We start from the raw sequence: 26,595 nt of genomic DNA, 5'->3' as shown, positions 1-26,595 counted from the left end.
TGTTTTTTTCGATTTCTTTGCATTGTTCATTTAAGAAGGCCTTCTTGTCTCTCCTTGCTATTCTCTGGAAATCTGCATCAGTTGTGTATATCTTCCCCTTTCTCCCTTGCTTTTCGCTTCCCTTCTTTCCTCAGCTACTTGTAAAGCCTCATCTGACAGCCACTTTGCTTTCTTGCATTCCTTTTTCTTTGGGATGGATTAAGTTGCTGCCTCCTGAACAACGTTACGGACCTCCGTCCATAGTTCCTCAGGCACTCTGTCTATCAGGTCTAATCCCTTAAATCTATTCCTCACCTCCACTGTATATTCATCAGGGATATGATTTAGGTCATACCTGAATGGTTTAGTGGTTTTTCCTATGTTCTTCAATTTCAGCCGAAATTTTGCAACAAGAAGCTCATGATCTGAGCCACAGTCAGCTCCAGGTCTTGTTTTTACTGACTGTATAGAGCTTTTCCATCCTTGGCTGCAAAGTACATAATCCATCTGATTTGGATATTGACCATCTGGTGATGTCCATGTGTAGAGTCGCCTCTTGTACTGTTGGAAAAGAGTGTTTGCTATGATCAGCGTGTTCTCTTGGCAAAACTCTATTAGCCTTTGTCCTGCTTCATTTTGTACACCAAGGCCATGCTTGCCTGTTATCCCGGTGATTTCTTGACTTCCTACTTTAGCATTCCAATCCCCTATGATGAAGAGGACATCTTTTTTGGGTGTTAGTTCTAGAAGGTATTGTAGGTCTTCATAGAACTGATCAACCTCAGCTTCTTCGGCCTCAGTGGTTGGGGCGTAGACTGGAATTACTGTGATGTTGAATGCTTTGCCTTGGATTCGTACTGAGATCATTCTATCGTTTTTAAGATTGTACCCCAGTACTGCTTTTCCCACCCTTTTATTGACTATGAGTGCAACTCCATTTCTTCTAAGGGATTCTTGCCCACAGTAGTAGATATAATGGTCACCTGAATTAAATTCGCCCATGCTTGTCCATTTTAGTTCTCTGATTCCCAAGATGTCGATGTTCAATCTTGCCATCTCATGTTTGACCACCTCCAGCTTACCTTGATTCATTGATCTTACATTCCAGGTTCCTAAACAGTATTGTTCTTTACAGCATCGGACTTTCTTTTCACCACCAGACACATCCACAGCTGAGTGTCCTTTCAGCTTTGGCCCAGCCGCTTCACTCTTTCTGGCGCTACTTGGAAATTCCCTCTGCTCTTCCCCAGTAGTATATTGGACACCTTCCGACCTGAGGGGCTCATCTTCTGCCGTCATATCTTTTAGCCTTGTGATACATTACATGGGGTTTTCTTGGCATGAATACTGGAGTGGGTTGCCATCACTGCCTTGTTGTGGCGAAGGGGCTTGCGTACCTCACTGACAAAACAGCTCATAGACCTGTTCAAAACAGCAGGCATAGATGCTTCATCATATGCCATTAAATGCCTGGGAGTAGAGGGTGGTCTTTACTTGGTGCTGAAAAGATGACAGTGTCAGCACCAGGCAGGCCTCAGGGAGCCACCACTGAGATTGTTGCCACTTTCCGAGCCTCCCTTGGAGGTGGCACTCAGAGGGAGGACCCAGATGTTGTTCAAATCGGGAGAGGCATTCTGTCAGGTATTGCAGTCCTGAGCCATGTAAGGCTTTATAGGTTAAAGCCATCACCATGAATTGGGCTCGGAAACATATAGGCAGCCAACGCAAGCAGGCCATAATTGGTCTTGGATGTGCTCAGACCTTCTAGTCCCAGTTATTAATCTGGCAGCCGCATTTTGCACAAGCTGCAGTTTCTGAAAAAAGGCTGTAGAGTGCAGTACAGTAATCTAACTGCAATGCATAGATTACTGAAACCAGGTTATCCCTGTCCTGTTTGTGATCATTATAATGTGATTTTTATATTGCTGATATTGTTACCTTTTTATACTGTGATTGTCACTGATGTTAGCCACCTTGTTGTGATACATATGTATTAAAAAGGTGGGGTATATATACATACATACATTGCTCCCAACCCAGCAAGTGAGGAACTGCTCAAGCAGCACTGCATGTGACGATCCCAGAATATGCAGATGCCCCCTTCAGTATGAAGATTGTTCTTACTAGTTTGAGGCAAATTCTCCCTCTTCTGGAGCAATATGATAACTTATTGGCCCAGAGCAGACATGGCAATTCCACTCCAATAACACATGGCATATTGGACAGGGAACAAGCTGCATGCATAATGCTGTCTTTCTCCTCCTTGGTCTCTCTCCACCCAACTTCTCCAAAACTTTTCTGTTTTCTTAAAGCAGTCTTATTCTTATTCTTAAACCAGTCTTATGGCTTATTCCTGTATGATATGGGTGGGGGACGTTTTTCAGTCCAAGGGCCAAATCCCAATCTGGGAAAGGCCTTGGGGGACGCATTCCATCTGTGGGCTGGACCAGATTGTGATTTTAAATAGCATTCCAAATATCATGCCTCTGCGTCTCTACTTGGAAGTGAACATAAACAGCATGCCTACTTACAAGCAAGCAGAGCAAGCAGCTGCAGGACAAGCTTCAGATGCAAGCAGAACTGAATCACTCAGCAGCTTTCTCCCCAGCCTTGTCTCATTTCCCCATCTAGAAAAGCTGTTGTCCAATCAGCTGTTGATAGGAGATGAGAGCTTTTCCTTGTCTGGAGAGGAGGTGGGACCGGGGGAAGAAGGAGGCAGGCTGAATGGGGACCTCCCACAGGACATTTCTATCCTGCAAGCTGGAGGTTCCCCATGCCTGCTGTATGAACAGGAGCGCAGTCAGATTTTTAAAAATATGTTTCCTCCCAGATCTTGCAAAGGCATTTGGTTCAGCTTGCTTATGGATTGCAAAGAAATGACTTACTGTCTTTCAAGCGTTCCGCAGAGTCTTTAGTTTTAGGGGACTGCAAGTGTATTTATATTTAGGCAGTCGAATTTTGTCAGGTCAAAGATAACTTGCCATGTATTTCACACATTAAAATGAAGCTGGATTGTTGAAGCTGGATCAGTTATTTTACAAGTTCTTTGAACTCTTGTGAGGCATAAGCTTGCTTCCTATATGAAAATATTGAAGCTCTCAGAAGATCAGGTATGAGACTACAGCATCTTTAGTTATTGTACAAAGAACTGATTTTATGCTTAAAGATCATCAGATTCTTTGTTCTCTATAGCTTAGAGAAAGAATGTATTTAGAATCACAGGCAAAACTATTTCCACTGCAGCCTATATTTCTGTGGTTTGGGAATACATTCCTTGCATTTCTACAGTGAATCTGCAGGATTAGTACTTTGTAGCATAATGGATACATCTGATCCTTTAGCAGGAAAGAAGTCTACCATAGCTGTTGACCTTGATAGTGTGGAAAATACATCAGATCTGTACAGGATGTAAGGCTGTATTTCCTTCTCTAGAGTCATTTGGATATGGAACATCTTGCCTTGGGTTTCAGCATAGTGCTGCCTGCTCCCCTCAAGCATATTGCAATTCCTCCCCACTCCCTAACCCCCATGCTAAAGAATTTCTGAAGGGAGGACTTAACCAGCCAGCTTGTTAATATTAGTAAAAGGATAATAAAATGTTTCTAATACCTAGAAAAACATTGTTACATTACAGTGTGGAATTGTAATGTGTTAAATTACAGTGTGCATATGCAAACATAGAGACAACCAATTAATGATGCAAATTTGCTTACCAGTATTTATTTATTAAAATACAGTTATGGTGCAATGTGTTCTGTAGTAACTATAGATATATAGGGTCATATCCAATTGTTGTCGTGGCGCTGACATGATACTCTTTGATCCAGGAGAGGCTTTTGTCAGTGGAACAGGGAGGGGGCAATTTTTGGTAATTCCCCCTCTCCCATGCAGACCCCAGTACCACTTCCCATGGTGTTCCGAAGGGTGTCTCAGCCGTCTAGAGCATATTTGGGGAATGTGGAGAACTCCAGGGAGAAAGGAGAATTGCCCAAAATCATCTCCCTGCTCATTCTGCTGATGGAAGCTTCCGCTAGATCAAAAAGCATTCCATCAGTAGTTACACCAATTCAACTCAAACTGATTCAGAGTCCAGCAACTTTGACTCGGTACAAAACCCAAGCCAAGGTTCAGAAATCAAAGGATTTATGCCTCCCATTAGACAATCATGGGAAAGCAGATATAACTTTTTCCCCCCTCTTGGTCAGGATTGGATGATAGTTGTAGGCATATTAGCCCCTTAGGGGAGGGAACTGTGCCTGCCAAATGTCAGAAATTTTGCAGGAATTGAACCTGCAAAATTTCAGAATGATAGCTGCAGGGGATTTTGTGCAAGAGTGGCCTTGATATTTTGAGGGTCTCCAAAAGAGGATGTGCTTATCCCTCTATGTTCCTTGTGGATCATTGTTCTGAAAAAGGCAGTCAGCCTAGAGGTGACCCCAAGTAAGAGAAGTGCAAAGTTTCTACAGGGGTTCATGTAGAAGGGGAGACCTCAGATTTGGGAGTAGGGGCTGATATGCTTCCCCTTCTCTCCCCTATGGTTTTTTTTTTGGCAATTTCAGTGAAATGGCACACATCCTAGAGGTGATCCAAGGTAAGAAACCCGCAAGGCTTCAGAAGGATAGGTGCAAGGGCTAGGGAATTATGATGCCAGAAAACTAATTCAAAGCTTTTTTTCATAGTGAAACCTGGTGGCATTTGGCTATGTCATGGTCCCATCCTTGTCATCCCCCAAAACACAGTGATTGGAGTCCCTTGTAAAGTGAGCTGTAGGATTCGAAAGTGGACCTGTCAGTCATTGAACCACACTCGCTCCATCCCCCCTCCCTCCACCCAGCAGTTTAGAGAAACAAAAGTTAAGACACTTGGATGGGGTGGCAGAGGAGATTTTTAAAGGTCTCTGCATCTCCAAAACATGAGTTGGTAACTAAGCCTGATTCTGGAGTGGGTTCGGTTCTTTGGAGGGAAACTTGCTTCAACTCAAGAAACAACAGAATCAGACTGAAGTGGTCTAATTCTGCTTGGGCTTTGTCTGAAACTGATGCACACCACTACTTAGGAGTTACCTTCTTGGAGTGGGCTGTCTCTCCCAGGTTGGTATTTTGGCATGTGGGTTAGAAACCTTGTCTAGTCCTAGTAAAAAGGTGTTAGCCTCATCTTCCAGTATTAAAATACCACGTATATAATCATAGATCTAAGCTCCCATATTCTGGATACAAAGACCACAAGTCTGTGTTCTTAATTCAAAACACAGAAAAGGAGCTACCTATTGACCGAGCTAACTAGTCCTGGCATGCATGTGTTGTTTCCTATAGCAAATGGAGATAATAATCTTCCTTTGAGGCTTGTATCCATCTGATGCATTATCTTAAAGAATATTCCATAAGATGAATTACATTTCCAGCATCTTAAGTTGTTCATATTGTGGTGCTTACTGACATATGCTTATTGAAGGTGTAAGCAGATAAAATATGAATCCAGCTCTATTAAACATCATCCTATAATGGCGTTAAGATTTCTGTGCTCTGTCATACGATTGCCTGTTAATGCTCTCTCCTCAGATTGATTAACTAGTCTGAGACTGTGTTGCTGCTTTAATGTCAGCAAGCATATAAAATATTACTCAGCCATTCTTGTCAAAAGTGATGCAGTTGACCTATTTACCTATTATAAGGACAGAATGGATTTCATCAACTTGTTCCTCTGTGCAATACATTGCCACAAGAAGTGCAAAAGTTCACTACCCCATCAAGAATTTATTATTGTGATATCTCAAAGTTGCCTTGGAGCATGTTGTCAAAAATGTTGTTGTGTTACACATTTTATAGAAAGCACAGAAAGTCCATGAGACATAGAAAAGTATTTTCAGTGCTATTGAAGATAGTTGCTGTATATAGAATTGTTTGCCCTTGGCATTCAAGAAATTAGACACAGGGGCTCCTTCTGGATTTGTGTCTTTATGTTCTGGCAGTTTACTGCAGTTGGCCTAGATAAAATGGTACAGGAAAAAATACTGTTTGTTAGAAATGGAAATGAGTTTCTGCCTGTGCTTGAGTGAACAGCCCGCATGTTCTGTGGCATCTTGGAATTGTCAGCAAATACTAAAGGTTATATGAGGGTGCTATGACTCACTGAATTACTGCTAAATCACTTCTTAGTATGTAAGATGGGGTATAACATTTTTGGATCACCTTGAGGAATAAATTTCAAAGTATGCAGCTGGAATTGCAGTGTTCCTGGCTGTCACTTTATTAGTACAGTAGTGTTAAACTCTTTCAGGCCCACCCATAATATCAACCTACAACATGGAGTGCACTTCTGATTTTTTTTACGGTATATGTCCATTTTCTCCTTGTTTTTACAAATACCCTGTCATCAGTAGCTGTACAAAAGTGCAAATTGGGGTGGCGCAACTTGTTTTGAAGGAGTGAAATACTGCAGCTGCTGAATTTCCTTCTCCTTCACAAATATTAACAGTAAAGAAGGTTTATCTTCTTCTTTGTATTTGGACACAGTTTTGCTCCTTTTTGAGTTATTTCTCTTACAAAATTATTTTTTAAATGGTGGTAGCACCACTGCTGACCCATCTTAGACTGGGTGCAACCAGTTGAAGACCCGTGGCTTAGTAGAAGCTAAATGGTAAATATTAAATGTTTCCAATTAATTTAGGGCAGCAGAGATGTTGTAATCCTCAGGATTTTGTGTGTGTGAAGTTCTGCCTATGTTGCATGTTACCATTGTTTTGCCTGTTATGTTGGATGGAAGAGATGATAAAAGCCTCTATTTGAAGGAGAGGTTGGTACCCACTGCATTGAAAAAAAGGCTGTTGTGAGACAGCTCCTGAAGAAAAACATCTCACCTCACTGATTTAAGCATCTATTCGTTGGTCTTGAATATGCCATTCCAGGGCAAGGTGCTGTCAAGCATGTAGCAGCTCAACTCAGTTATTCCTCTCTCCTTCAGGCAGCAGTGGGAGTATAGTTTAGAGAGAGAAAGCAGCAATAGAGACAGTGTGCTAGATGATGAGCTCAGCTAGGCTAGAACAAATGGCATCCAGCTGGGTGAGCGTGCACTACTATTCCTACCCCTCTTCCTTGTAACTCCAGGAGCATTTGGACACCCAGCTGGCATCCTGCTTTGGACATATTTATGGTGAAGGATCTTGCAGCAGCACCACCCAGCGGTAACCACTCGCCCATTCTTTTCCCCTCATGGTTTGGCTGTAACTTCAGCTGCTGGATACATGGCTGTTAGTGCTGCTGCTTAGCATAAATGGAGGGGAGAGAAGGAGAGAAACCCTACTCTGAGGTGGCCATTCTTTGGTTTACTCTCTGTGGTTACTGTAAGCTGCCCATTGAATCTCTTAACAGGGAATGTTCTCATAGGCAGAGAGAAGCAGTGCACAACACTGAACTAATTTTTTTGAAGCAAAAACATACATGACAGGAGTTACATCACTCCTAATTAGTTATATTGTGGGCACTAGCCAATAGGTGCCTTTGACATTCACAAAATTACAATCTATACTGTGCTCTCTACTGCTACAGATGAATCAGCTTTTGGTGTGAGAAGAGAGAACTGATAAGTTTATTCCAAGTCATCATAAAACCTAAATATCTCAATAACTGAATTGGAAAGCAGCCTTTCAAGGTAGATAAAAGTAGTTTTTTAGAGACTTTAAACAACATTAAATCAGATTTTTAAAAAACACAACAATGAAGTTTCAGCTATACTTTTCTCTTAAGAATAACCTGGTTTAAAAAGAAATCTGAATTTAATGCAAACATATAGGGGGTGTTTGGATGATCACAGGGGGAAAAACCATCGTGGATTCTCCCCATGCGTGCGCCCATCGTTTACATAATTACCCACACTGCAGTGCGAGTTGGCATGTTGTCCAGACATGGCAAGGGTGGCTTCATAACCCACCCTACAACTCTGTAAGTCGTGGGTTGTAGGGTGGGTACGAAGCCATGCTTGCCACGCCATATGCCAGGTTTGGATGATATACCAACCCACGCTGCAGTGTGGGTAATTATGGAAAGCATAGGCACTGGGGGAGAAGCCACAATGGCTTCTTTCCCCCTGTGATCATCTGAACCCAGACATAATCTCTTTCCAGAGGGATAGCTGTACTAGTCTATTAGTTATAATCTCTTAAACTGAATTTCCAACCTTCTTATGAAGGGGATTGGGGGACAACTAAATGATCATGCATAGAGATGTAAAATTTCCAGAGATTTTGAAGCGGGGGGGGGGGGTCGTGGGGTTGTATTTGGGGAAAAACAAATTTGGGGGGAAATGCAAAAATAAGCAATACTTACTTTTAAGCGCTTTTTAGAGATCTTAAGTCACTTTGTTGCTTTAGGATAGCCTTCCACAACTTGGTGCCCTCCAGATATTTTGGACTTCAGCTGTCATCAGCCTCAGGCAGCATGGGCAATGGTCAGGAATGCTGGGAGATGTAGTCCAAAACATCTGGAGGGCACAAATTTGGAGAGGGCTGCTTTAGGGACATAAAGCAGCCTTTATGTTCTTAAAGTTATATCATGTATAACTTGATTTGCTCATAAAATTATCATTAGACTTAAAACCTTTAAAAGTAAGCTCATAGTAAATTTGTAATCGTTGTCTGAATAAACTATACCTTTAAAGTGAATATACCGAACATGATAATTTTTTGAGCAAACGAAGTTTTACATAACATATTCTAAGTTCCTAGTTTATGTCTGCCAGAGGGAACATCAACAAGTAGTCTCTGAAACATCTGAATCCTCCTAGAAACAAGGTGAAGCAGGAAGAACTGGAGGCAGAGAAAGAATGGTGCATAACATCTGTTCCTATTTGTTAAAAGGTTTAGGGAAATCCCTAAACCTGTTGCTCTTTGCGGAGTGAGGTTAGGGAAATTTTTTTAAATCCTCTCTGTAAGATCCCCAGCATAGTTATGTCTTCCATTCCTTATTAAAATTATTGATATAATGTATCTTTTACTGATAGACATTTAGGGATGTTCTAAGTAGCGCTGTGCCGAAAATTTCAATTCTTCAATTTTCGGCATTTCACGCTGAAACTGGCGAAAGGGGCTGGGAGAGGTGAGAATTTTGGAGATTTTTCTCCTTGAGGCAAGTGACAGGGTTTTCACATACCTTTTCAAGTGTAGGCAATTCTTGAGAGGTCTTTTTTAAAAAATTTATGCCTGTAGTGTTGCGGACATTACCCCTTCAAGGCCCCCATTTGTGTAAATGGGGTACTTATGGAAAAGAACTAACAGCCTTTTGAATGCAAAATGGTGCTCGTTGAGGGAGGGGACACCTGCCTCCCGCAAGTGCAGAGGGTGTTTAAAAAGAATTAAAGAAAGAAGACCTCTCAAGAATCACCTACACTTTAAAAAAGATATGTGGAAAAACCCCGTCCTGCTCCCAAAGGAGAATATGCTTCCCCTCCCTGCGAAAGAGGCAGAAAAAGCAATTCCTCTTTTGCAGGGAGAGAAAAAGTTCCAGAAAATAGGGGGCAGGATTTGGCACAACACTAGTTCTACATCATGCTCAGATTTCCAACATGTGAGTAGAGTCACCATATCATAATATGGAAGAAAATGTGCGTTCTTGACAGTTTTGGTTTTGTTCTACAGAGTCCAGCATTTCTGGGCTTGTTCTGGTTAGATGCTGTAGCAGTAGGTGTAGTTCTAATTTAAAATCCGCAAGTGAAAAAAAAACACTGTAGGTTATCCTGCCACTGTTACCAGATGCAATGGAACCGCATGGCTCGCTGGGGCTGCTGGGAGTTGTAATCTAGCACATCTAGAGTGCACCAAGTTGAGGAAGGCTTCACTAATACATTTTGGCAACCCAAAGAACTGTGCATGATATGCTGACAACTACTCATCTATTTAGTTCCATTATTAGAGCTTTGGATATTGGGCAGTATAGAAATGTAATAAATAAATAATTTCACACAGACATATATATATTTTAATGACATGTATTCCCTCATATACTTGCTAGGGATAATTATCTGAAAACATTAATTACAACTTTGAAACTGCCAAGCTTGCCTAATATTGTATTTGCAGTTGCCACCCATTCCTTGTTAGTTATGAAATGGAAAATTTTCCGTGGAAAAATAAAGCACTGGATAAATTTCCGCCCCACATCACTGACTTCAGAAAGAGAGCAGGTGAGTAAGTGAATAAGAGAGAGCGGTGGACAGCCACACTTGAGGTGGTTTGAAGCTGTCAGAAGCCCTCAGGCCTTGCAGTGAAGAATTCACTGCAGCATTTTGAGACACACCTTGTTCGTTTGAATGGTCCCCTTCTCATCCATGAGTGTATAAAAGGCTTGCCTTACCTTAATGCAAGGTCATTAAGGGAGGAGGCCACCTATTGTTAGTGAGATCAAATTATTCCCAATGTAACAGTTGGAAACAGTATCTCCAAAATGATTATTTGTTCCCTCCAACTTCAATTTTATAGAGGGAATAGCAGGCCAAAAGTACAAATATTTGCTTTTACGTAAAAGTGCCTTTTTATAGTATCAACAAAATTTGAACTGCTAAGAGTTGGAGTTCATTTTCTAATCTTATAGCCACCTCTTAAACTGAGACATTACCACAGAGCTGTTTTAGCAAGTAGTTTAGCTTAGCCCCCCACCCCACCCTGACATTATTGATAGCATTTGTTCAGAGCCTTTGTTCAGAGCCTTTTCTATGAAATGATCTTTAGATCTGACTTGGCATGCTCTGCTTCTCATGAAGCCACCAGCATAAATGCTTCTTAGTGTATAACTGCTTAACTGCTAAGAAACACAGTCAGCTGTAACTGTGCAGTTTGTGTTCTCAATTTATACAGCTGTTCATGTAGCTGGATTTAACACATTATGTTTGCTGTATTGATGCATGCACTGGAATCCTTTTCTGTAGAATTAACCTGAATCGCTATAAATGTTTTCTCTAGCACTAATGAAAACTGAGTGAATCAATGCTTTGGAAGGCTAAGTAGAGTAAACTTGTTTGGTTTCTTTCTCTTCACTCTCCCCCCCGCCCCCGGTTGTTCAAAACTGTTTCAATTAAGCATAAAATTAGACTCTATTTTAGCATCATTTTAATATTTTGTCAGACTATCTCCATTATAATATACAATATAGACTGGATGTTTATACGTGTTGATACCTTGAATTCTTCATTATTAAAAGTAATTTTAAAGCAGAAAACATTTTGGAAAGAAGTGTGCATTTTTAATTTTCCCTTTCTCCAAGTATTCTCTGGGTCTGTTATGCTATTAGTCTTCCAGAAGTGACTCACATTTTCAGTGCTGGCTGTCAGCCAGCCTGCAGATAAAAGCCCTCCAGCTGGCTATCCATCTTGTTCTACACTTCAGCAAAAGAACTGCAGTGAAGCATTGCTGTTGGCATACAGAGTAGTTATATATAAATATTTTTCACAATTTCTGTAGAGGTTAATGAACAAACGATAGCACATGCAAGTAGCATTTCTTGATCAAAGTTCCCAGGAGTTCTTTGAAACAGAAAAAAATGTTTCTACCTTTGGTCTTAAGAACTGTTAATGCTTACAAAATTTGCTTTTTCATTCCCTTGCCTTGTGCTTTAAATTCACACTTAAAATTTTGGCCAGTATTCTGCATACTGAAGATCTGAACATATGCATACAACTACTTCTAAACATTTTTTGAGATGTTGAAGTTACAAATTGTTAGAATCAATTTTTCTTTAATAAATGAAAGCTGAGTTTTTCTCATTGTGTTTGAACTATATTGAGTAACTTTTCTGTAAAATGGCATACTGTTAACAGAAATACACTAGTTCTTTGGCTGTAAGCCAAGACAGTAATTGAAGGTCATGGATTGTTTGCTAAGTGCAGTTCTGTGTGCTGTTTTGGTCCATAGGGGGACTGGCAATGCCAAGAAACAAAGAGAGCTCTGTTTGTATTTTTTTTTAAGGTTATGGTATGGATTGCTTGACAGTTAATGCCTGACTGTGAGATGGAGCAAATGGTGGCTTAGTGAAATAGTATAGTGAAATGTTGTACCCGTAAACAAAGTTTGTCAAGACAAAGGGCTGGATGTGCCCGATCTCATCTGATCTCGGAAGCTAAGCAGGGTCAGCCTTGGTTAGTACTTGGATGGGAGACTGCCTGGGAATCAGGCTTCCTGCATTGAGCAGGAGGTTGGACTCGATGGTCTTGTAGGCCCCTTCCAACCCTATGATTCTGTGATTCCAAGTGTGAAAGTTTGTACACCTCATTACTCTGTAATGCCAATTTCAGAAATAAGTCAGTAGTGTACATTATGCAGTCACTCTCACTAAATAATTTTTCACTTCTTGCTCACATTTTCTTGCTGTAGTACATTTTTAACTGTAAAAAATTGCTGTACATTATTCAAATAGAACTGCCATGGCTCACCTATATTTGAGTAGCACACATTTATGGGTTAGAACTAGCAAAGCTAGCTTTATATTTATATCAGTGCAGATCTGGCATTTTCTTAGATCTGCTCTACACATACAGCAAAATATGATGGTAGAATCTTAAGGTGGTAGAGTATACTGTAGCACATCAGTCTACAGGTAGGGGATGCCATCCCTGAAAGCTTCCCATGTTAAAAACAAAATCCCTACAATAGAAAACCAATGCCTTGGGAATTAAGGTTCTGTCTTGCTCCCTATTATGCTATAGTTTTCAGCAAGACTTGCATGTGGGGAGTAAATGGTATCTCCACCTGCAATCTGAAGTATGTTTATTGCTTTTAGCCATAGGCCATTACAGAACAACAAAACGCAAAGACATCCATCAGGGTAATATACAAATACAAAGGGGAAAATAAAGGGGAAAAATTACACATTTCATTTAAAACCATTCGCATTTAGAAATACACCTTAAAACTTTCGCATTTTGGATACACCTTGAATCTTACTAAAATTACTCACTGACAGTAAAATCACAGCCAATAAAAACACTAAGATAGAAATAAAATTACACTTGCAATTTAAAAACAGACAAGTTTAAAATAGATCTCGAAACTTACTAAAGTTGCTCACAACGTTTTGCCCTGTCAAATCATTGAATCCCTCTTACAATTCTACTGTCATCTCATTCAAAGTTCTTGCTCTAATTTTCTTTGCTGTAGTCGCATACAATGCGACTTGATAAGAGACATACTCCTGCTCATCAGATAGCAGGTGGATTATTATATGCTGAACTGGCCACCCACTACATTGCAACACGAGGTGAAACAAAAAATGCTCTCTGGGACAAGGATACAGTGGACAGCACAATAAATAGTGCACTAGGTGCTCCATGCAACTATTTCCACAAATACAGTGTCTGATTTACAGGAATGTGGAAGTACCTGCTGTCCAAATAGGCAGATGTCATCTGTTGGAATCTTAATTCTGTAAAGGCCTTCCTCAAGAGTGTATAGGTAATGGTTGTTCAATACCTTAAAAACTGATGGTCTTTTTTAATGACAGCAAACCAACATAAAGAGCTTCTATTGTTAATAGTCTCCCTATCCTAGGATAAATGGAATTTTTCAATTTGCTGGCTTAAGCTAGACTGAAAGCTGAGTATAACTGCGTACTGTATGGAGGTTGAATATAGGTTCATTTTTTGGTGACAGGTCTTGGCCCATCCCCCCATCTCAATTGTTCATACCAGCATTTCTTAGGGAGTCTAGAATTGGCCATTTCATTCAGTCTGCACCAATATCAGATCATGCTTCTGTTAACTCTAGATTCAAAGTAGTACTGTCCATTTTATGAAATCGGAACTCTACCATCTCATCTACACCTCAGTCTGTTGCATGTGTGGACCAGCCATTAGTACGAACCAGTGCAGACATAATGATGTACATTCCTATCTGTGACTAAGGGATTGCATTATGGGATAGCATGTTTCCTCTCTTCTCATGCCCAAATTCTCCATTGCATGACACTGATAATCAGCCTGTGGTTAAAGTTTATTAGCACCAATGTTAATTATGGCTAATGTAAATCAAGGTTTGCTCCCAACTGGAATTTGCAACCAAGTGGAAACCCTGGTTTCAAATCTTGTTTGGGAGTGGGCCCTGTTTAATGCTGATGTAGCCCTTTAACCATAGGTCAGGGCAGCAAGAAAATCTGCACCCAAGAAGTGAGGGGCTGGAGGAAGGAAGCACAATCCAGTGGTCTGCTCCTAATTCTTTAACCAAAGGGTGGCAACAAAATTCAGGTGGAGGGCTGGATAATCTGCCCCAGCCCTCTACAGGCCAAATAATGACAGGGGGCATGGCCACACACCCTGATGTCATTTAGTCCCCAGCTGACATACTGGGTGGATGATTCTCCTGGCACAGTGGCCAGGAACCAGCTTCACTGTGTGGGGGGCTTTCTCCCCTTGGGGAAGGCCCACACACAGCGGTCACCCGCAGTCAGTGCACCAGGTGGATTATCCACCTGGCATATTGGCTAGGGAGGCTTTGCCTGTCCCACACCTTCTCCCCTATTGGGGAGAGAATGCAGGGTAGACGAAGCTACTTGTAGGAGCTCCTGCAAGAGCTGGACAAGTGTGCAGCTGGCTTTGCTACTGCTTCTCATCTGGCAGGAGTTCCTGCAAGTGGCAGATGAGAGCACAGCTGCCACTTCCCTGGGGGAATCCCTTTGTTATCTCCAGTCTGATTGGAGATAGCAAGGGGATTCCTTTCCTCTCCTCCTCCCATAGCCCCCAGTAGCTCCCAGACCAGGGGAGGCAGGGCTTGCTGAGTGAGCTGGGGGGGGCTGCAGAATGAGCCCAAGCCTCCACAGGCTGGCTGGGTAACTTTCACAAGCCGGAGGTTGCACACCCATGAATTAACCGTGGTTAAGAGGCAGGTGGGCAATATTAACACTGGTATCAGCACTGTGTCATAGCTTTTATTTGAGAACACAATTAAAAGACTGAAAACACAGAAGTGCATACTGCTTTACCTTTTGATACTTAAATTGCTCTCTGTAGGTGTAAGTCATTCTTACACAATCTATTGTAACTCCATAAATTACTGTATTTTGCTCACCAAACAGTTAATCAGTGATTGAAGTAAATGGAAAAGAGAAAAGCATGTGGATAATAAGGGGCTCTTCACTGCTCTCTAAATATGGGTATGCAGGACATGATAAGGGTAGTAAATGGAATTCAGGGTTAACTACAGCAAACAGCGATGAAATTGTTCTGAGGTTAAGAAAGGGAGTGTGCCTAAAACATCCTGGAATTCCCTGTTGTATAGGATTTGGGTGGCTTATTCAGAGGAAAAACATGACTCAGTAGCTCTGATCATATAAACAAGTCCCTTGAGCTCTAAACAAAACCTATATTTTAGTAGAACTACTATTACAACAGCTATGAATATTCTGTTGTGAATGCTATTAATAAATCTGTCTGGATACGCAGACCTTTCCTGCTCTCCAGTCAGTCCTGATGATTTGTGTGTTAACACATGTTTGCCTTGGCAACATAGAGAAATCAAATGCTTTACAACAGGCATGTTTGTGTAGAAGTGAGGTTGAAATGCCATCACGAAACTATGGTTGTTCCTCGTGATTGTTTTAAAATCTCTACAGTAGCAGGCCAGTTTAGAGGCTGAGGAAGGAAACAAATCAAAAAGATGTAGTAAAAGCAGTAGCATTGTTTTTTTTTATTTATTTATGATGTATAGCATGTTAAATCTTGTTCAGAATGCTTTGCATTTGTACCAACCCTGTAAGATAGGCCGATGTTTGTATTCCTGTGCTGTATACTGTATGTATATAATACAATGTTTGTAGTCCTATGTATATAGCGGATTAATCAATACACAGATTTCAAAGCAGATCCCTGCATCTGCTTCCTAATCTATTGGAATGAAAAAGCATGTCATTCATTCATTCTGTTACAAAATGCACATTATCATATTTGAGTATTGAATGTTTTGTGCAAAAATGTAATATGGGCATCTGAGATACATTGATTAATGGCAGCATAACTTCTCACAGGGTAAGACTCTTGAATACAAATTTTGTAAAGCAAGAATGTTAGATGCCTTTTTCAGCCCCTTCCTGAAATGAAATGAAAAGACTTCTTTCTTTTCTACTGCTTGAGAGTAAGAGAGGTTGTTTCAGAACAGGTTTTGTTGACTCCTTTGGTTGTAGATAGACATTCAATCCCAAAGGCCTCTAAAGTTAGTTCTGAACAAGCTCCATATGGAGAATAATAATCTGACTCCATTAATGTCACTTTACATAGCTAAACTGTAGTCAAGCTAATCTTATCTTATTAAGGCACTAAACAACACATCTCTGACATTCCAGCACCTACTATGTTCATCAGTAACATAGGGTGCTTCCAGATGGAGGGCTCCTAGCACCAACAATCAAAAGGCATTGTAGAGTTATTCTGTCTTTTCCTCCTTAACGGATTCTTTGTGGCGGGGGGGGGGGGGAGACATGGAAGAAGTGGTGGGAAAATATAGGGGGTTAAAAGGGTAAGGGAAACAGGGAAGAGATGTGTAATATCTGTCCCCTTTTCCGGGCCTGTCCAGAGCCAAAAGATGGCTAGGGGATGTGTGACTCCATCCTCTGGCATTCATCTGCTGCTGTTTAATGCCAGGTCCATTGCTCATAAAACATCTCCCATCCATGACATGATTCTAGATGAGAGTGTGGACCTGGCATGTATTGCAGAGACCTGGCTACATGAGGCCGCTGCTCCCAGTCTTGCGGCCATTTGCTTGGCTGGATTTTCATATGCGCAGCAGCCAAAGGCTGGGGGTCAGGGAGGGGGAGTGGCTGTTATCTACCGGGAGTTCTTGATCCTCACCAGACTCCCACTCTGGGAGACCAGGGTTGTATGTACTGGAGGTTGGGCCCGAAGGGCAGTCTGGGGATTCTGCTTGTGTACTGTCCCCCCCACCCACTGCACAACAGACTCCCTGGCCGAGGTGCTTGAGGTAGTCTCTGATGTGCGTGTGCAGTCCCCTAACTTGTTGGTGTTGGGGGATTTCAGTGTACATTCGGAGGCCATCCTCATGGAGACCATGACTTCCTGGGAGCTGTACCATATTCCAGCTGGGCCCACCCATGTAGCCGGTCATGCGTTAGACCTTGTGTTTGTTTCCAGAGAGGTAGGGAGTGATCTGGAAATCCAGGGTATATCCACCACCCCCTTGTCATGGTCAGATCACTACGTGATGGGGTTGGCCTTCTTGGTTCCTCAACTCTGCAGGGGTGGAGGACCATGGTTAACCCCACAATTGCGAGTTCTGAAGCAGGAGGTAAGATGGCTGGAGCACTGGTGGCGGAAACCTTGCTCCGAAGACGACTGGACACGGGTTATAGCTGTCCTTCAGCCTACCACATGGTGATAAGAGCAGCAAAAAATAATGTTTATACTGCCTCTATCTCATCCGCAGGGTGCTGTCCCAGGAGGCTGTTCCAAGTGGTCCGGAACCTGGTCAGTCCAGTTGTTCCAGGGGCGCATTCTAAGGCCTCCTGTGATGAGTTTGCAAAGCACTTTGCAGTTTAAATCGACTGGATCAGGAGTGCTATTCCATGCACTGTGGATACAGTTAGTGAATGATGGGCGGCCAGTGGCAGACCAGTTTTGTGGGATCGGTTCCAGCTTCTTCCTTCTGATGAAGTGGACATGGTGCTCTCATTTTTAAGGCCACCCACTTGCTTACTCTATCCTTGCCCATCTTGGCCCATTATGAGGTGCAGGGAGGGGATCAAGGTGGTGGTGAATGCCTCCCTCAAGGAGGGAGTGATGCCATCAGCGCTCAAGGAGGTGGTGATAAGACCACTGTTAAAGAAACTCACCTTGGATCCCCAAGACCTGAACAACTTCTGCCCAGTCTCAAATCTGCTGTTTTGGGACAAGGTGATTGAGCGGGTGGTGTCTTTGCAGTTCAGGCATGCTTGAAAGAAGCAGATTATTTGGATCCATTTCAGTCAGGCTTCAGGCCTGGGCATGGGACAGAAACGGCCTTTGTCGCCTTGGTGGATGATGTGGGTAGGGCTCTGGATGGGGGTGAATGCTCCTTCCTTATTCTCCTTGATCTCTCAGCGGCTTTTGATACCATCGACCACAGTATCCTCCTGGACCGCCTGGAGGGGTTGGGCATAGGGGACACCATATTACGGTGGTTCTGTTCCTTCCTCTCTGGGAGGTACCAGACGGTAGCTCTGGGGGAGGAGACTTCAGACCCTTGGCTGCTCACTTGTGGGGTGCCACAGGGTTCTATTCTCTCCCCAATGTTACTTAACATCTATGGGAAGCCGCTGGGGGCTATCATCAGGAGGTTTGGGGTGCGGTGTCACCAATATGCGGATGACACGCGACTCTGCCTCTCATTTAAATCCTCGCCAAGGTTGGCTGTCGAAACCCTGTCCAAGCGTCTGGTGTCGGTGAGTGGCTGGATGGAAAGGACCAAACTGAAACTGAACCCCGACAAAACCAAAGTACTTTTTGTGGGAGACAAGGGGAGGTTGGGAGATGTTGACCTTGTGTTCAGTTGGGTGTGGCTACCCCTGAAGGACCAGGTCCGCAGTCTGGGGGTCATTTTAGATTTCCAGATGTCCATGGAGGCTCAGGTGTCAGCCTGTTACCCAAGCGGTGCTGTACCAACTGCATCTGATACGGTGGCAGCGCCCCTATCTCCCTAACCATCTGCTCCCATCAGTAGTTCATTCCCTGGTCCCCTCTTGCCTAGACTACTGTAATGCGCTCTATGTGGGGTTACCCTTGAAGACGGTTCAGAAGTTGCAGCTGGTGCAGAACGTGGCGGCCTGCCTGATTAAAGGCAGCCATCAGCGAGACCACATCACTCCAGTGCTGAAGGAGTTGCACTGGTTACCAGTTGTTTTCCGGGCCCAATTCAAGGTGTTGGCATTGACCTTTAAAACCCTATATGGTTCTGGCCTAGTCTATCTTAACACCAAGGATGCCACTCAAACGAGATGGGCCTCAGAAGGCCTTGTGTCTGTCCCATCAGCCAGGACAGCTAGGCTGTTGAGAGCTAGGGAGAGGGCCTTTTCTGTGGTGGCCTCCACTCTATGGAATTCCCTCCCTAGTGACCTCCGCCACGCCCCCTCTTTGATGAGCTTCCACGGGGCTTTGAAAACCTGGCTGTTCAGGTGGGCATTTGGGGTGGGTTAGGGTTCCTTAGAGCAATGTTGTTTTATTCAGTTGATTATGTAAATTTGTTGAATTTCATGTTGTTATTTATATTGTATGCTGCCTAGAGTGGCCAGGTAGCCAGCCAGATAGGTGGCTAATAAATCTAATAATAAATAAGAAGAAGAATTAAAAGTTGAAGACAAATGTTGTCTAGACTTCCCATAAAATTCAGTGAATGAAGTAGGGTGGTTGCATTATAAAAGCCTTGTCTGGAAGCACCCCAGGTTTCATTCTGCCACAGGATAGGGTAAACTTGGCTGTATCATGCAGTCCCAAACTCTGTTTAACATACAGTTATATCCCAACATGTTCTCTTGATTTGAACCAGTTTGGTTTCCTTTTAAAGCTTCCTACTGTTCATATTAGTTACTCTCCCAAGCATCAAGTAATTTCTTTAGAAATGCCAACTCTGCCTGAACCTTTTGTCGTAGATTTACTTTGGACCTTCCTTACTAGTTTCCAGAGGTTTCAGGAAAAAAAATACATCCATTGTCCTTCATTATTGGCTATTCTTAACTTTATCATATCATGATTGCTTTCACCTTAGTGACCTTTCACATTTACACTATCAGTTCTTCACTATCCTTGAGAACTAAGTTAAAGTGGCCTCCTTTCCCGTCATAGTTGCCACCTCTTGGTTCAACAAATTTGTACCCTTAAACATCCTAGGAATTTTCCTGCCAGTTTCTGTTAAGCTCTTATTGTTTTCTGAGTAGATGTTTAGATAACTGAAGAACCACCACATCTTATTTTTTTATGCCTCCTGTGGGTGATCAATAAGGCGTTACCAATGTCTCTCCTCCTTTCTTCCCCTGCTCCCAGTGTGGAGACTAACAATAGAAACCAATTGTTATATCCTTTTGTTTTTGTTTGGTCTCAACACAGATAAATTCAACAGAACAGTTATCTTTCCTAACTTTGAATTACTTGTAATTATCTTTTAAGATATATAAGGCAACACCCCTACCAATTTTCTCTTACCTATTTATTTTGACCAGCCTGTATCTTCTTAGAGGTGTTCCAATCATATGCATCATCCTACTCTAGACCTGTTCACATGTAATGGCAGCAAATCGTGGGTTAATTAATTAACCCACAATTTGCCAGGTTGTGTGCTGTGCGTGAGCTGCTTCCGATTTGAATATGTAACCTCTGATCAGCCTGATCATAAGCGGATTTGTGGTGTGCAAACCAGGACACTATGGGTTATTTGTGGGTTAAACAACCCAAAGTTAACCTACGATTATTTCTTAAGTTAACTTTGGATTGTTTAACCCACAAATAACCCATAGTGTCTGGGTTCTCACACCACAAAGCAACCTACAATCAGGCTGATCGGAGGTTGCACATTCAGATCAGAAGTGGCTCGCACCCCGGCAAATCATTGGTTAATTAATTACCCCACGATTTGCCACTGCTGCTACGTCTGAACTGGGTCACTGTTTTAGTAATCCCAGTTGGGCCATAATCCTCACTGTGTGTCAAGATAGCCAACTGTCTCTGTTTATTTCCCCATACTACTAAATTTCTGTATACCAACACAAAAGAGTAAAAGTACTGTGGTCTAATAATAGCCATGTGCAGCTGTATGCTGCTCAAAATAGGTGTGGCTGTGCATTCATGGTTATAAAAGGGAGAGGAACAGAGAAACGCAATATCTTTTTTTTTAAACCCAAACAAACAAAAAAAGCCTGGCAGATAAAATACTTAGCAGCTTCAAAAATATTCCCTTATGTTGCTTCTCAACATTTAGTAATATTCATATGCCCCTTAGACCACATACGTTTTGGAGCCATGTAGTATGATAGTACAATACTTGCTTTGGAAAATTATGCAAAATCAATGTAGCAGACTGCAGGCTTTATGTTCCATAGGATAAAATACTCAACTACTCTACTACTTTTCCTAAATGCTTGAGAACATTATACTTCTATTTGGCAATTCAACTTCCTTTTTATATCCCACCCCTCTCACAATACCAACATGCATGATAAAAGTTTTATTTCAGAAATAGTTGAATTTGAAATTGGTAGTATAATTTAAGATGTGACCCCCACTCACACACACATTGCTCTCTGGCCAGCCCAGCCAAATGAGTAATCAGTAATGTGACTCCGCCTCTTCCCTTCTTTCAACATGTCGTAAGCAGAGAGATAGCTTTCTCATTTTGGTGTCTGTTCTGCTGTAAGACAGTGTGTGTACAGACGAAAAGCATCGTTGGAGACATTTTCTGTCCTATGGATTGCTAGCTGATGGCTCCTTTGTATGTTTGAAGACTGCTTTGTTATGGAACCAGCCTTGGCAGAAATTATCATGACCTAGATCTGGGAACAGGGTAAGTGCTTCAGTTGCAGGATTTCTTAGGTAATGCACACATTGCTGATGACAAAGAGAGTTGTAATCTGCTCAGCTGAGCTGGGTTGTGGGGGGGGGGGAGGCTCTCATTTGTGTAGTTGTTAGGTTAAAGAAATGTAGATGAAATTGGGGGCTGTTGATTGTAAACTATATTGAAGATCTTCAGAAAAATTGTATATTAGCAGGGAAATTGGAAATCAATTACCGGCATTCCTTGTGAAAATTTAAAAATGATTGAAAGGAACATGGAAGCAAACTAAGGTTTGTATTGCAGTTCTCTGTATATTATGATTTATTTCTAAATTTTGCATTATATTAATTAAAAGCTATTAAAGAGTTCTGTAATCAGTGCAGCAGTATATATTTAATTCTTTCTAAATATCTTTGATTAGACATTTGAAATAGAATATAGCAAAACTCTGCCAAACGTTGCCCCCCCCACTGCTTAATTTTAATACTTCCTTAAAGTGTTTTTAAACATCTAATTGTTTTGTTTCTATTGGCTTCAACATTTAATAGGATACAGTTTCTAAATCCTGTTGAGTAGTTTTCTCAAGAATCGTTCCGTAAATGATTCTTACATTCTAGTCAGTTTGAATAAGCAAAGAATTTACTTGTTTATAAAAATCTGTAGTAAATATCTAAAACCATTCCAGGACCTGCAAAATACATCAGAAAACCATTTGTGAAAGTTTGTAAGAATATTTCTGAAAGGTTTTGGTATATAATACAGATCGACACAGTGCATCCTGCAATAAAGTAAATATATTTCCTGTTACACACAGGAAATCGAAATGGTATACTGCTGGCATAGAGTGTGTGTGTGTGTGTCAGGGAGGGGGAAGGGATTGAGCAGCTGAACTCCTTGTTAAGAACTCTTGCTGTGTTGTTGTTTTTTAAAACATGCCTTTCAGGGAAGGATCATCTGGTCTGTTTTTTCTCATGCGAATGAAATTTAGTGCTGCATAGAGACCCAAACAAGACACAGTTGTTCTGAGCTTGCCTAAGTATAAACAGGAGGCCATAATAGTAATGTAGACATCTTTCTCCTACTAGGTGTTTATTTGAGTTTGTGTGATTTGCGTGCAGTAGCTTCCCCCCCTCCCCCCCCCTTTAAATAGAAAGTTGGTTCTAAAAGCTTTTCTTGCTTTAACATGACATTTTGCAGTGGGATTAAAAAAGCTTGTACCCAATTGTGGTTAACAATAATTTTGACAATAGCTTCCTAATGCCATGGAAGTAACTTGCAGAATAAGTGTACTGTCTTGATTAGCTTCATGTGAATTGATGTAATTTAAGAAAAAATCCAAGGAAAGAAAAAATGAGAATGTAAAGTTATGGAGGCCTCTGCCCACTGTTAAAGAAAATAATTAGCTATGATCTTGAAGGAGGTCTGTTGCATTTAGTGTAGCATGCATCATAGGTGAAGAGTGTGCACATAATTCCTGCTTAAAACATTTAACTTCTTATGTAGCTGATGATGTTCTTAAATTGGAAAACATTTGTGTTTGCTGAGGTGCAGTGTCTACATAAAATCAGTGCCACTAATAGTATGCCTTAACATTTTTATTCTTAAAATATTTTTTATAAGCACTGGATGCTTTAAAAAGAAAAGCATACATACCTTTAATTTCTTTCCGTTTTGGTTTTTAAACATGTGCATAAACGGCAACAGTTACCTATTTATAAGTTTTCAAATTGTCATTTTCAAATTGTCATCCAGTTTATTGGTAATCCGTGCTTATAGTTTGTAGTTAAGGGCAAGTTATGAACACATACCTAAAAATGCTAGGACAATGGGATACAAGATTTTACATAATCATTTGGCTAATGATGTCTAAATATCCCATAATTTTAATTCCAACTTTAGCCAGTACTACCAGTTGTTTAACATTGTTCTCAGAACCCTTTGACCTTTGTAGAGACAGAAGAGTGAGGGAGGTCATGTCTTTTAAAGAATGTGTTTTTCACATTACAAAATGACTTAACTGTCATGGGAAAGGCAAACCACCTGATTGACTTATGTAAATTTCTCATATTGTTAAAATAAACTGAGTAGGTTGCATCCCTCTCAAGTCATGCTTAGTCATGATCTCAATGAATCTCTAAATTAAGCCCCATTGACCTGCTCTAAGCAGGACTAAGTCTGGATCTAACCCAATGAGTTTCCTTTGAGTTTTATTCCTTGTATAGCTCCCATTTCTAGCAAATACCTCTAAAAAAGACTACCTATAGATTTAGTGGTTAAATATTATAGGATATTGATTGTATTTCTGGCATATTTGATGTAGCTCACCTGAAAAGGAGGAACCATAGTTCAGTGGTAAGAGCACCTGCTTTGCATGCAGAAGGTTCTAGGTTTAAATCCATGGTATCTCCAAGTAGGGCTGGAAAAATTCCTGCCTGAAACCCAGAAGAGCTGCTGCCAACCGGTGTCAACAATACCAAACTAGGTAGACTAATGGTCTGACTCAGTATAAGGCAGATTCCTATGTTCCTAAATATTTTAAAGTTGTAACAAATAATGAGAATTTAATCAACTTTCAAAACTATAGTTTTTTTCTTTGTAGGAAACCACAAATGACAGTGAACATCCAGTGTTTAAAATCTGATATTTAAATATAAGCGAGCTAAAAATGGTCACTTTCCTGTTGCTTGAAAGAAGTGCCATCTCCCATAATCGGCTGAGCATCTTTGCTGATATGAAATTACTGAGAGGAGAGGTTGGACTAGAATACTGAAAAACAGTGCAGCTTTGTGAGGTTCATGAAAGGTCAGTTTATCTGTGAGGAAACCTTACAGAAGCTCTAAGGACAGAAGTGACTGCTGTTGGTGGAAAAGGAATTGACAGGTGAAGCAATTCTGGAGTCTGTGGGATAGTGGGCCACAGAATCAGTAGGAGAGAGGATGAGTGTGTGGAGCTGGAGGTAGCTTGAATTCTACATAGTGACTTGAATTAACCAGCCAAATCTTTAGTTGCAGATCTCTGGTTGTTCTTTAATTGGCACCCAAGCTTTCCATTAACAAAATGCTTTAAGAAGATTGCCAAGTTATTCCAGGTAAAAGGGTATATGAATAAGACAAGTACACCATATAAGGCAAATACCTTTTAAATGAAGTGATCCTCAGGCAGTTGAGTTCAGTGTGTACCTAAGTAAGATAAAATAGTGATAGTACAGACTTTGTAGTTAGTCTGCTACACTTTATAGACAATCTCCTATATTGACCTGGGTCCTGAGATTATTTCCAATGAAAACTAGCTTTTAACTATCAAACTTAAAAGTTGTACATTTTCAAATTCTTCCAAGGTATGAGCATGTAAGTTTCAGGACACTTTGAAAGGCCAGTATGCATTTTTGCATAACAAATGTGCTAGCATTAAAGAATGTATGCCTAATTAGGTGCCCATTTCATCGTTTCTTAGCATCCTTCCCTTGCATATCTGGACACCATTTCAGTGATACAATCAAGCAAATATGTAATTTTTTGTGATTATAGAAGGAATTAAATATGTATGTTTGGGATGTTGGGAACAGAAGCCATTGGAATAGTTGGGGGCAAGCTACTGTTTAATGTTGTAAGAATGGAAGTCTTTGGAATACTTGGGGACAAGTCTTTGGAATAGTTGGGGGCAAGCTACTGTTTAATGTTGTAAGAATGGAAGTCTTTGGAATACTTGGGGACAAGTCTTTGGAATAGTTGTAGCAAGGAATTGTTATCTGGGGATGTTTATTTTTTCCTGGTTTATTTTGCATCAGGCCCTACCTTTATAGAGCCATCTACTAAGAAAATTGCCTTACCAAGAGCAGTGTAACGAGTTTATTTGGCTTGCAGCCTGCATATTTTTGCATCCTTGTGAAGTTCCCATGGTAACATTTCAAAATTGGTACTGTTTATCTTTGCACTCTTTCTGTGTCTCTGAAGCTGAATGTGAATTACTGTGGTGTATGAGGTAGAAAACAAACTTGGCACAGGAACATTTGTACCTACTAGGTTCATTGGCACAACTAGTTGCTCTGTTATTTCTGATAATTAACTTGCCAAACTGGAGTCCTGCTCTCCCTCCTTACATCGATACAATCTTGCTTGTGCGTCTGTTTATTTGTGAATATGTTTTTTAACTGCTTGTGGAATCCTTAAATAAACACACCTATCTAGCTAAAAAAATTAAGACAAACATATTCTTCCTTTGTCAGAATATTTTGTAAGTCTGCTGGCGGTTGTCAATTAAGGGATTTGGGGAAACTAAATTAGCATCTACCAATAAAATGCATATGCAATATAATAGTACTAGTTGATCCATTACCTGTATCTTCTATGTAGCATTGGACAAATTAAGAAAAGGCTAAATTAATCTGTGGATGATAATATACTACCTTCATGCTGCTTGTGGCTTGAACAGTCATTTTTTTTTAAATCCCTCTAAAAATATCCATGCATTTGACTGTATTAATTTTGTGAAGCCTGGTGTGTTCCTGTATGCCCACATTGTCTTCTCATCACTCAAGTTATTTTATGCTTGGGGCCATTTAGTGTGATGCAGTGATCTTTAATCCAGTTAAGGCATAGTTTCATGTAGAATGAGTGGTACATACATGCTACTAAAAGTTGGCGGAGTTTCTAGAAAGCAGTTGTGTATATATTTAATCAGGCAAGTGATTAAGCAAGCACCTAGTCAAGGTGGCCTAGTGGAGTGGGGGAAAGCCTGGACACTAAACTGACGGAGCAAAGAGGCTACCCAAATCTAGTTTAAGGCATAATCCTATGCAAGTTTAGGCAGAAAAAAGTCCCACAACTCCCACCATGGCTAGCTGGGGAATGCTGGGAGTTGTAGGAATTTTTCTGTCTAAACCTGCATAGGTTTTATTTATTTACAATATTTATATAGCGCTCCACATCAAAAGATTTCTGAGCGGTGAACAACATGATAAAAGAATAAAACAACAGGTTAAAAGAGTTAAAACATAAAAAAAAAAGACAAACCCCAACAAAGTGGAATTTAACAAACCATGGCTGGTCATGCAAGGAAGGCCTCTTGAAATAACAGTGTCATCAGGAGGTGCTGGAAGAAACACAATGTTGGCG

The 26,595-nt window shown here is 41.1% G+C and overlaps 1 protein-coding gene across 4 annotated transcripts in view; it reads left to right on the top strand.

Moving 5' to 3' along the window:
* JMJD1C (jumonji domain containing 1C) overlaps window positions 1-26,595 on the top strand; it is a 196,373-nt gene that overhangs the window by 78,516 nt on the left and 91,262 nt on the right. The window contains exon 1 of one of the 4 annotated variants that reach the window (XM_084845377.1): window positions 21,294-21,490. The exons of the other annotated variants lie outside the window; for them this stretch is intronic. The gene's annotated coding sequence lies outside the window, so the exon portion shown is untranslated. Of the gene's footprint in view, window positions 1-21,293; window positions 21,491-26,595 lie in introns of those variants that run through there. 4 annotated transcript variants of the gene reach the window in all.

The sequence above is a fragment of the Heloderma suspectum genome, chromosome 3, assembly GCF_057233095.1.
Source record: "Heloderma suspectum isolate Gila_16-S chromosome 3, 16-S_ref, whole genome shotgun sequence".
Classification (NCBI taxonomy): Eukaryota; Metazoa; Chordata; class Lepidosauria; order Squamata; family Helodermatidae; genus Heloderma; species Heloderma suspectum.
The sequence above is the reverse complement of the archived record's forward strand: the minus strand, read 5'-3'. Positions and strand labels throughout refer to the sequence as shown.